At 43.9% G+C, this 12,577-nt stretch overlaps 1 pseudogene; it reads right to left on the minus strand.

Moving 5' to 3' along the window:
• Positions 1-4,228: 4,228 nt before the first annotated feature.
• On the minus strand, positions 4,229-10,231 carry LOC133912368 (nuclear poly(A) polymerase 3-like; annotated as a pseudogene).
• Between the last annotated feature and the right edge of the window lie 2,346 nt (positions 10,232-12,577).

Raw genomic sequence — 12,577 nt, forward strand, 5'->3', positions numbered from 1 at the left:
TCTCGTCTTATTCTCACATCTCATACAACTCACATCATTGTCATTATGTTTGTAAACAATAAGTAAGCCCTAAGCTCACGAATAATGATTGGACAATTGCTTGTCTTCTACTGAGGATCTATGCATTGCTAAGCATTTTGAATAATTTGTAAGTTATACATTAACAGTATTATCAAGGCTACAATGATATGGATAATCAACAACTCAAGGTAGAGGTAATGCAATTCATCAATATAGATTCTACCCATCTAAACCTAACAATGGACTCACTACTCATGCAAGCATACATAAAGCTTAATTTGTCAAGTTATATAATACAAGATTCGAAGTAGTAGGTTGAGTATGCTTAGATACTTGTCTTGCTACTCTGGCGGTTGTCTGATACTCCCGGTGCAACACTCACAGAACTCTGGTAGATTGGCATCACCTTCACTCGTTTGGACCGTCGACGCAATGCTCTCTAAACGAATCAAGAATGCATTGTGTAAACAAACAGACGATGGAAAAATATGCAAATTATGCATGCTTAGATAACAATAGAGCATCGTGTTTCAAAAACGTTTGTAAAAGATCGACAAAAGACTCAGGTTGTAAAATGTTTGAACCTCAAACAAGGTAACCTAAGTGCATAGAGCTGTGTACCACTAGCGGTCACACTGACATTGGGGTGGCAGTCAGACCGCAAACGTGCAGAGAGTCTTGGGCCTTGGCAGTCAGACCAGTGTTGAAGTGGCGGTCAAACTGCCAGCGTGCAGAAGGTTTTAGCCTCTGGCGGTCAGACCGTCCCTATTCGTCAGCGAAGTCTTCTATGATGCCTTCGATCATGAAAGGTACCAAAATGTTCTATAGAACTAGTAGGGTGCTTCTAGAGTGATTTGGACAACATTCACTGAGTTAAACTCAAAATAACCCATGGATTGGATCTAGGCTAGGTTGAATTTGGGTTTAAACGATATGGAGGGTCGAATCAAGCTCGGAAAAAACATAGAAACGGTAGGAGGTGTCTCATCTTAGTGTATGGCAGCTTTCTAGCTGATCAATCCACTCCGGAGAAGCTCCGATTTGGAGATCGGGCTCTGGGATGGTGTGCAGGCTTGAGGTTGGATGAGTGTGCCTCTGGCGAGGGAGAAGAGGGGAGGAGCTTGAGGAAGTCCTTCAGAAGCCTGAGGAGGTTTCCACCATCGATCTCCGGTCATCATGGACGTCGAGGTGGAGCTCTCCTTCTGTCGGAGGGTGAACTCCTGTCGCAGGGATCCCGAGAGACCCCTTTTTAGAGATTCGGCCGGGGGGATGATCCTGGATAAGCTTGTCTGGGAAATAAGCGAGAACGGAAATAAATGCAGTGGCTGGTGGGAGATGATCGCCCTAGTGCGAGAAAGATGGGTGCCCCGGGGTTTAGACAGGTTCGGGCCGCGCGGAGGCGTAACACCCTACTCCTGTGTGAGTGCTATATCTATCCTTGAAGGGAATTCTTCAAGGATGTATCTGGTTACAAGAGAGAGACACTTACAGAGAGCTTGAGACTCTCGTGTTCTAGCTTGGCTTGAGCTGGTTCGAGCGTCTGCGTCCTCTTTCTTTTTTTTTCCCCCTTTTACGTGTTCTCCATCCTTTCCTTTTATAGGCGCGCCAACCTCGACATATCCTGAATGGGAAAGAGGGGATGCGAGTGCCGAGGTGCCACGGAGAAAAGGCGTCATCATTCCGTTTTGGCGAAGTGACAGGGGCGGTGGAAAAATGCGGCGCGCATCCGACCACCCACCACTGTGGATGCCCTGCGGCGCCATTAAGGGGGCCCACCGGGCAGCCTCAGAGGTGCCCGGTGCGCCCACCCTGTCTTGTTCTTCTGCCAGGGCAGGGTGGCAGGCGGAGCGCTTCGATCCTGGCAACGTTATCCCGAGGCATCCAGATGAAACGGGACGGGACCCGTGCATTTAATGGACCCACGCCCCCTGCCAGTGCATGGCAGGGTCTGACACTGGGGCGTGGGCAGCTGAGAATGTCAGGATGTCAGGCCGCGCGTGACTATTAAATGCGGCATTGGGCCCTTGACTGGCTGATACCCCGACAATGGGACCCTTCGAGTCGTCGGACGATCTTGCGCGAACCTTCGGGGAACCGAGTCCTCGGGGGCTGCCACGTGCAGCCCCGAGCACTCTCTCCCGAGTACTTGGGTGAGATCTTCGGGGAACTGAGTCCTCGGGGGCTGCCACATGCAGCCCCGAGCACTCTCTCCCGAGCACTTGGGTGAGACCTTCGGGAAACCGAGTCCTCGGGGGCTGCCACGTGCAGCCCCGAGCACTCTCTCCCGAGCACTTGGATGAGACCTTCGGGGAACCGAGTCCTCGGGGGCTGCAACGTGCAGCCCCGAGCACTCTCTCCCGAGCACTTGGGTGAGACCTTCGGGGAACCGAGTCCTCGGGGGCTGCCACGTGCAGCCCCGAGCACTCTCTCCCGGTATTTGGACTCTGCGGATCATCGGGGAACCGGGGTGCTCGGGAACCTAGAGGCTACGGCCCCGAGCACCTTCCCCCGGGACTTAGTTTCTTCTTCTCCTGCAGGGTGGACCCCGCGGGATGGTGACATGTGGCGGACGGCCGGTCCGGTCTCGGGACTCAGGGACCCCTGGTTCCGAATACACCGATACCTTCTCTCTCTTAGATTGAATGGGGAAGTGAGTGAGGGAGTGAGTATAAGAGAGAGCAAGAGAGAGTGATTGATTCACTTAAGTTGAGCCTCTGCGCTCTAGCGGTCAGACCGCGCAAAGTGTCAATCAGATCGTAGAAAGCACACATGGCAAGCCTACGTGGCTCCCCCATGGCGGTCAGACCACGAAGAATCCCGATCAGACCACGAGGGTGGTCTTGTATAGAAAACTTGATTATATCCCCTTTTTTATTCTTCTTCATCTCCAAGGCATCTAGGATTTTCCTTAAGGGCTCTTAACTATCTTCAAGTACTTTTAAAACATGTTTAAACTTAAGTTATCAAACGAATATGCATAAACATAATGTCATGATGTTTACGAATGCTTAATCACGTGATTAGCGTTTTGGACGTGACAAACAACCATTTTCTCAAATGGTTTGTATTTTTATTTCTATTTATGTTATCACGTGTGAATTTTCTACTCCCATTATAACGCACGGGCATTAATCTATCACCAAATAAGACACAAGAATATCCTAGAAAAACGTAGCGTGTAAAAGGCCCATTGGTTAAGTTGCAGCCCACTAACTTCGGTCTGTTTCTCTCAAACTGTAAATTCTCCTTGGCAGACCTATGTGTCTTGGTCTCAAGGACAGGTTGTCGGCATTATATGCTCCTCTGTGATTTTTTTTTATGTTAGTCGTACTTGGAGTATAGAGAGAGTTTTTTTTAGAGGTATATTCAGGACGTATATAACCCTCACACCCTACTCACATCAAATACATGCTAGGGAGATTAGAGGGCATTAAACACTCAATGCGCGGAAAAAACATAGTACCACTAAATATTCACGTGTTTGTGTATTCAAAATCTATCCGGGATGGGGTGAACACACCTGAGAATAAATCACAGGCGGAGGTGAGCATTTATGTCAAGCGAAGCTCTGTAGCACTCCTGGCGACCTTTCCGATCGAGCTAACCTCGATCTTGTCGAACCAGAGAGTTTGACAAGTGATAACTTGATAAACTATGACAATTGTTACTTCTCAACTTGTTATGTCCCACGAGGTTACTGTGTTGCTTCAGTCTAATATGGTAAATGCTGCTTTACGGATACCAAATTGAAATATTTCGGTGATTACTGATAATCGAAATTTAGTTCAAAGTGGCTCCTCGCAAAACAATTCAAGTGAGTAAGAAACAAGGAAAAGATCAATGCTGGTTAATGATTGCGACCCTTCACGATTAACTGATGCGCGACTCACATTGTCCTGGTAGTTTTTCAGATTCTTTCTGACACAAGGACAAGATAATTGAAATGGCAATTTGGCAGAAAACAAGGTGCGAGCATGCTCAGAAATGCAAGCTACGCGTGCCATGCATAGAGGTCTTAGTTTGATTTGTGCCAAAACTTTCCCTTACCAAAATTTAGTTGCCCACAGTTTTGCCAAAGATTGGCAAGAAATGCATATAACATGACCAAGGAGAAATAGGCTTCCCGAATTTTGGCATCCATCCAAATGAGCGCCAAACATTGAAAGGAAATAACATCAGCAGCTATTACACCGATTTGGACCAGATATAATGCATCAGTACACAATTTTTCTTCCTCAAAGTCAGATCACTACATACGAATTCTTGAAAGGTAGGACAGGCAAAAGTTTTTTTGCAGCCTACAACAAAAAAAAGTGGATCACACCGATCCAAAACACTTTCATATTGGATAGCTTCCATTCACAACCCATTCGTATCGACCTCAGCATTTGTGCCCAGCAGCAGTTCTAACAACAGGAAGCAATTTACACATTTTTTGCTGCTGGGTACAAACATTACAACTACAGTTTACATACACCTATATATGGTATCTGTCACTTGTATACCAATTGCTATGCTGTGTACATGAATATACATGTACCTGCACAAGCCTCACAACAGGAATAAGTCGCTTGAGTGAACCTATTTTGCGCTGAATCTTGAAGAAAGATCCAGCTCTTGACAGCCAACTCCACAGAAAAAAACTTCCATATTCCTTGTGCCAGAGGCATGAACAAGCCCCTATATCTAAAAAGACAGCCAGAACTTCTGATGTTGAAAACGACCTCGACAACCCAAGAAAATTAGGCTTCTCACTGTTATCATATGGATATTCACAAACGAAGCTCAACTGCAATATGACACTGGAGCCCTAACCAACTGCATTGTGGTCCTGCTTCATTAGTTGGTAGCCCATCATATATGGTGGCAGATTCTCTGAGTAAACTGAGTGATCTGGGGAGGCCCAACAATGGACATCGTTATGTCTGAATGGGCACATTTTTCCTTTCCATAGATGCTATTAAAGACACTTTTCATGAAGTCTTCTTTTAGAGAACTTGTACATATTTGTACACTCCTCCTGTACATGAGACCCCAGAAGAATACAACATTTGGCTCAGTGATGGTATGATCAACTTGCTCCGAGGGATCTGGGTCACAGTAAACACCAAGACTTTCCAGCTGCAGAACATCAGTTAGGAGAGTTCACGGTCAACATTAAGACTACCAGCCAGAAATGTGAAAGAAAACACACACACACACAGGTGGCAATAAATAACCTTGAGAATAAGGTTGCGGAATCGTGATTTCACCCATCCAACCCAGTCACGTAATTCTGCAGCCATCGGAGCAGAGAGGACTATGCGAAGAAAGCATTTATATTTTGCACCATATGGAAAAGGTGCAAAGAGCCAACTCCAGTCAATATCAGTACTTCTGATATCCTGTAGAAGTAACAAATGAGATATTATCAAGCTGCAATTCAGGGACACATGCAAGCCTTAAAACTAAACTAGGCGGACTGGTGCGCCTACGTCGCGCCCATTTTTTGTTGCACAGAGCATGACAAAAGAAGACTAAAAAAATTGGATTCACCATTTTTGGACATCTCAATATTTATTTATGAATTTATCAATATCTAACACATTCATTTAATTATAGGTAAAACAGTGGTACTTTCATCCATGCACATAATTTTAACATGTAGATGACAGTAATACAAACATAACTAAATTTGTTTCATATTTTTTGAGTTTAGATATTTTCCTATGCATTTTAGATTATTTCAATCGATTTATTAATATAACTATTATTCCTTTCGCTATTTTTTCTGGAATTTGAAAAATAAACTATGTGTACATATATACATACGATACATATACGTAGTGTATGCGTACACATATACATATCCGTATATACATACACATACATGGGACCCACATGAACAGCAGCTACAGTAACTTGACCCTAGAATTGCTCCAGTTCTTAACCCTTTAATATATGTAATAGATTCCACCAACAATAGACGCGAGTTAAATGGAAAATGTTTTAAGACAGTTAGCACGATCAAAGACTATACGGTATAGCATATTTGGAGAACTATCAGCGAGTAAAGATCTAAAAGGTAAACATGGCAATGGATTCGGAGAACTTCTATGGAGCATGAATTCAAGTATCTGGAAATCAGTAGCGGGGCTCAAAGAGGAACATATCTATCAATGTTTTTGTTAGTAGTCAAATGGTGAAGATTAGTATTTTGTTGAGCAATGAGAAATTTATTGAGCATGGAGGAGCCATGGCCACCCCTGGCTCCATGAAATTCCACCCATGCAGGAAATGGTATAGTAAGATATATATATGTGGGCTTTCAGTTTTTCTGTGGATCAACCATAGGCGTCCAATGTTTAAACTAAACTTAAAAGAGAAAGAAAAAGTGAACAAACAAAAAGGAAAAAAATAACTTGGGAGCTCAATTTGGAAAATTATACAGTTAAAAAGAGCCAACCTCAAAATAAGAAACAAAGTAATACAGAGGACGTAATTTGGAATCTCAATTGGTTTCAAAACAAGTAATATGGCAATTCAGCACAACAGTAAAAAATAAAAATAAAAATGCAAGGTATTGAAATACACTTGCTAATATGACAACTCATGACTCTTCTTCAACTTTGCAATATACGCATTCTAGTATTTCGTAATTTCGTATATTGAGTTCCAGCAGGGTATGACGGTAGAAATATAAACAGGGAATTAACCTTTTTAGAGAGGAAAAAGGGACATTAGTTAAATAGAACCCTAGCAAGAATAGCTATACCTTGGTCAAAGCATGACCACGCTGAAGTTCTTCTTTGATTTTGTTGAAAGTACTTTCTGTTATACTTGAGGAGCAAAATTCTGGTGGAATACAGGGCAGCATTATGGGCATGAGAGAGCACCCATCAGGACTCCGAGAAAGAGTTGGCAGATCAATCAAACTCACTGGAAGAGGCCAGGGCCAGTGAACGAAAATATCGAAGAACAAAGAGAACAAAGTATTGATACTAGCATTTGGATGTCTTCGACAAACATATGCAGCAAGAATCGCCAAATGAATTCCAGCAAAGAAGCCAAGTAGCTGAAAATGACATCAGGTAATCAATAGTAGCTTAGTTGTAGAAAAAATAAAAGACAAACATCCATAAGAAGTTGTTGATAAATTAAGGCCAAGCCACCTACATGGCAATGAAGTCCTCTCTTTCTTGCCCATAGTTTAAGGCACCGCAAGAGATATTGAAACTTCTGCATCAACACTCCATAAAAAGGAAATGCTTAGAAAAGGAAGAGGCAATAAAGGGGAAGAGTGGGAGCAATAAAGGTTAAAGAACTCAATGGATCGTCCAACAGCGCTAGCGAAAAAGGATATTCGATTCAGCATAAACAAAACACCTTAGCAGAGACAAAATTGAGGAATATAAAGGAATGATAAGGAACAAAGTGAAACAATGGGAAACAACATTAGGTCTGAAATATGAAAAAGTGCAGAGTAAGATCAAATAAATGAAGAAGGATAATGGAACATGAATAAATCTATTGTGGTTGTTGTTGGACCTTCATATTAGGAACCAAGTGAATGATTTGTCTATTAACAAGAACTCCAGATAGACATCTCCAGCTTGCCCCATCAACTTTCTCTAGCACACGGGGATCAAATGCATGTATGGCCTGCAGCAGTGAACAACCTGTGAGAACTTAAATCGAGCACAAAATATCATGCACAACATCTCTTTCCTACAAACTGATCAACAGGTAAATGACTTAAACTAACAGTGAAAATTACATGTCAAACCAGGGAGGACGGAGTTATAGTGTAGTATATACGTAAGGACATCAAAGATATCAGTCTTCACAAATGCTACATTGCTTTAACTCATTTACATGCAAGACCCGAAACCTTGTTGGAATAAATGTACAACTCACTAAGTTGCTGAACTTTCACAATCAGGTGCCACTTTCAAGAAATATTACATATGCCTCACTAAAAGCTACCAAAGTTGTAGCAAGCAATAAGCCAATAACATATCAAGGCACAGCACGACCAAAATGAAAACACAATGTTATAGGACAGGTAGATATAAAGATGTTGCTTCGAGAAAACTTGAAATACAAAAAAAAAAAAATCATGGAATGGACAATGCAACACATATAATATATATAAGACAGTAAGCAATCACTAATTAAAAGACCACGATGCTTACTTCTGCGGCATTGATCACTGGGAGTTGGACGTAAGGAAAATCAACTAAAATTCCACTGAATTTAAAACGCATCAATGGAACCTTAGCACCTTCAATGGAATGTAATTCTGATACTTCTTGCATCCCTTCAAGCATTTGTCGCAGGACAACGAAAAAATGATCCTGCAAATTAACACATGAACACATCCTGAGTAAATTTCAAATTGATGCGGCAAAAACAAAATACAAAATTGATACTCACTTGCAGTGATGCAATATAGGGACCAACGCAGAGTGCATCAATATCAGATTCAGGTCCATATGCCTTCAAGATTTTGAAATTCTTAGTCAAGACTTGTTGCGAAAAGAAAACCACAAAATTCAAAGGTACATCTACAGGGGCAATACTATAAAGTACAAACAGGAAAACTCAAGTTATAATTCTCTCGAGCCCAGCTACTTTACATGCAATTAAAGATTAACAGAACCAAAGATTTTGAAACCTACGGCAACCAAAAATGATATGGCATGTTGACAATGATTTAGAAATGAAAAACAAAACCATTTTAAGCATAATTATGATGCTCATTCTAGAAAACCTGCATATAGTTAACAATACAAATTCTTATTTAGCAGCTCTTTTCAACTCCCTGACTTACTTGTCCAGATTAAACTTTTGTTAAGGCTTTCGAAGCACACAGTTTAAACAAGCTCCATGGTATATACATGCATGCTATTAACCATAGAAGCAGATTTCCAGAAACATTTTATCCCCTATCCTCTAGACACCCCATGATTCAGTTCCATCTGCCACATGATCACAACAACGAAAACATAATAAGTACAACTAAGAATCTATCATCTCTCTATTCACGCATAATACTCCTTCCAGTAATAACCCAGAAATGATGATCACCATGACACATTGCCGGAAATGTACGGGCAATTAAAGATTGTTGGCATCAATTTTGGCAACAATTTTAGGGTTTGAACTGAATACAGCATACAAAAATATAAGTAAATGCAACACAGAAACTAAGATCATTCCAAATCAATACTACACAATTATATCAGCTGGACGTTACATCGCAATTAAAAAATTCCAACAAATCGTGCGCAATTTTGACATCCTTAGCTTACCCCCAAGGCATAGGAGCCAAAGGTCAACACCGTGCCCGATGTGATCCAATGCTGTTCCCCCTGCTCATACGCCACCCTCTTTGCCCAATCCATCACTATCTGCAACAACCACCACCAGATCAAAACATCCACTCCAGCCGACATTGCAAGCAGAAACCTCAAACCTTTAAGTACAAAACCCTAAACCTGATTACCTTGGCGAGCTCGCGTACGACCCTCTCCCTCCTCCTCTCATCCTCTAGCGAAGGCACAACTCCCGCGCCCGAAATGAACTAACCTCGTAAAACACCGGTTCCCAAAATTAGCCACGAAATCACACAATAAAAGACAGCGTGCAGGCCTTTGAGCTCCGGCGCTCACCTTGATGAGGGAGCGGCTCCGGCACTCGTCCATGTGCTTGACGGCCTCGGGATTGAGCCGGTAGACGATCGGGCGCGGCAGGAGCATCCCCGGCGGCGGCGGCCCCGGGAGATACATCCCCGGCGTCGGCGGGATCGGCGGGGGAGGCGGCGGGCCCACTAGCGGCGCGGGCGCTAGGGTTTGGGGCTCGGCCTTGCGGGCCGCCGAGCCCCGGACGGCGAGCTCGAGCGCCATTGCTGCCGGAGTCCGCAGCGTCGTTGGGTGGGTGGCGGACGCGGAGACGACGACGCGAACTTCCCCGACCCCGCTGGCGGTGGCCCGCCGCGTCGTTGGGTGGGTGGTGGACGCGGAGACGACGACGCGAACGCGTTTTGAAATTGTTTAAGGCGGTTTTGGGGCTTTGAGGAGGATGGACCGGACGGAACTGAATGGAAGAAGGGGGGAGACGGGGACAACGACAGGAGACGGGATGGTTTATATACAGGCGCGGAGGTGTCGGGGCGGCTGGTGAGGAGACGCGGTGGGATGGGCCGCGAGCGTGCCGCCCTGTGGCTAGCTGGCAAGGGAAGGAAGGGGTCGTTCTATTTTGCGCGCACGATTTCCAACAGAAAAATGATAGAGGTGTGAGCACGCCCTGCTCTCCGCGTGAGCACATCTAGACGCACGCGCCACCCTTTTTTCTAGTCTCTGGCGACACTCCGTCACCTCTATGCTTTTATGCCACCTCATCTCATCCATAACGTCGCTCCGCCACCTCCACTGTTTCTATCTTTACCTCCACCATCAAGGGCGACTGTAGCCTCGTCGCTCTCACTGTCGTGCCGTCGCTAACTCGACCCAATCCTCACCCCGTCGCTGATACCGCCCACCGAAAGTCCTTCACCGCTGGCCGATGGCGCCCTCATCGTCCAGCCTTAGCCGCCCCATGTGCAGCCTTCGCCTCACCGATCGCTGCCCCCAGACCTCCCTCTAGACTCATCGAGACCCTAAACCCTAATCCTAATCCTAACCTGAACCTCCCTCACCGGTTGCTGACCACAACTGACTCGAACACTGACGAGCGCGCCGCGACTTCTCAAGTCGCACGTGCGCTCGTATCAGAATTTTCGCAAGGGAAGGAGGGAATATCGCTGCAAACATGGAAACGGTCCATCCGTGAGTATTCTATGGTTGTTAGCTTCAAGGTTGTCTGCACTCTGCATACCATCGTGTAGGAGCGGACACCTTATATTTACAACGTGTATAAGATATCAGTTAAATTTTATTTTTTAATGATCTATTATATGTAACAGTCTATGTGGTACTTCTAGACTAATAAGTGAGATATTCATACCCTTAGCCGATTAGCCTAAGAATATCGGTCATTTTTTTCTCGATCTGCCATTATTATTGTAAGGTTGTTTTCACAAATTCTCATTTCTGAAGTTTAAAGTTATTGGTATTGCCCTATAACGGTGTGATAGGTAGATTCTTTGTTCTCCCTTTCAACCTAATTTTGTTATGTTGATTTGAGAAATTGCTTGTGTTGTGGGCACATTTTTTTCCTCGAGTGTATATGTCCTGGAAAGGATAAAAATATGAGTTCTCTTGTTCCTCGGCTCGAGACAACTAGTAAATCTTTACATGTAGCTCACTGGATTATTGTCTTAAGACCACTTCAGTAATATTTTTGATTCAAGAATCCGTGCTCACCTTTTGCTATTTAAGGAATAGAAGCTCAATATCAAAATCAAGTGTTGTCAATTTATTTTAAAAGGATCAATCCCATTATACTATCTTTGTTATTTGACATGTAGAATAGAAAGTAGAGTTAATCGACGAGAATAGAAGAACCAACCACTCTAAGTACTTAGTGTCTTGTTTCTTTTTGTGTTTCTTCTCCTATTTTTCACTATTATTTCTCTTTTTATTAGATCTCAAGGCTTGTCTTTTTCGTCATATACTAGGCTACTAGCCCGTTGCCACTAGTTTCCAAACTTGTCAAGTAATGTTAGATCTCGTGTGCAAAAATAAATGATGAAACGAAATTGAAATATTGGAGTTATGAACAAAGACAATAATGTCCTTTTGTTCCTTCACCCTAAGGCTTGAGTCAGTCCTCCCACTCAATCAATACATCACGGGGGGGCTTGGGAAGGAGAGTGTTGGCGTGGGAAAGGGGGAGTACTGGGGCAGTAGCAGTCGGGTAGGAAAAGAAGTCATCATCCTCTAGTTCACCAGAAAAAGTGAGGCGCCAGTGACCACACGCTGACGATCTCTATGCCTAGTGAGTTTTGATCATGTACCTTGCTAATTTAGCTCCCAACCATCTACATAACTAGCTTGTTGCGTGGCCGATTTGACTCCCGTGCAGTGTACACTGAGGACGGGCTCTTCTTCCTCAAGTTTGGCAGCTGTCATCAAAACGAGTTGATTGCCCAACTCGGTGAGCCGGCCACAGGTGTCTAATCCGGCATTACCCTGACGCATGTAGGGCTCAAGCAGGGGAGTAGATTGGGCGCTCGCAGTGGCGCCGTCACATACACATTAGATGGACAATGTTTGTAAGGTGTGTTAGTCCAATGGTAAGTTGATGGGTCAAAGCTTGTTCCAGTGGCAAGTATGCAGCTAGCATTTTTTTTCAGTAGCAAATGCACAAAACTAGAATAAACTTGTGGCAAAAATGTAAATGGCAAATAGTTCTGCCATTTGGTGAGCAATGCCGTACGATTCCTTAAGCGGTGATTACTTTGGAATTGGATTCTCTCGTTCTTTTGGGGTTTTGACTTCTGTTGTCAACTGGAAGACAAGTCAAGACAATTTGCTATCAGTGGCTGTGGATTTTGTGACGTTTTTATTTAGATCAACTAGACTAGATCTTCCACCAAATACGCTAGAATGAGCTAAGCGCATGGCAGCCTCAT

Source organism: Phragmites australis, chromosome 3 (assembly GCF_958298935.1).
Source record: "Phragmites australis chromosome 3, lpPhrAust1.1, whole genome shotgun sequence".
Lineage (NCBI taxonomy): Eukaryota > Viridiplantae > Streptophyta > Magnoliopsida > Poales > Poaceae > Phragmites > Phragmites australis.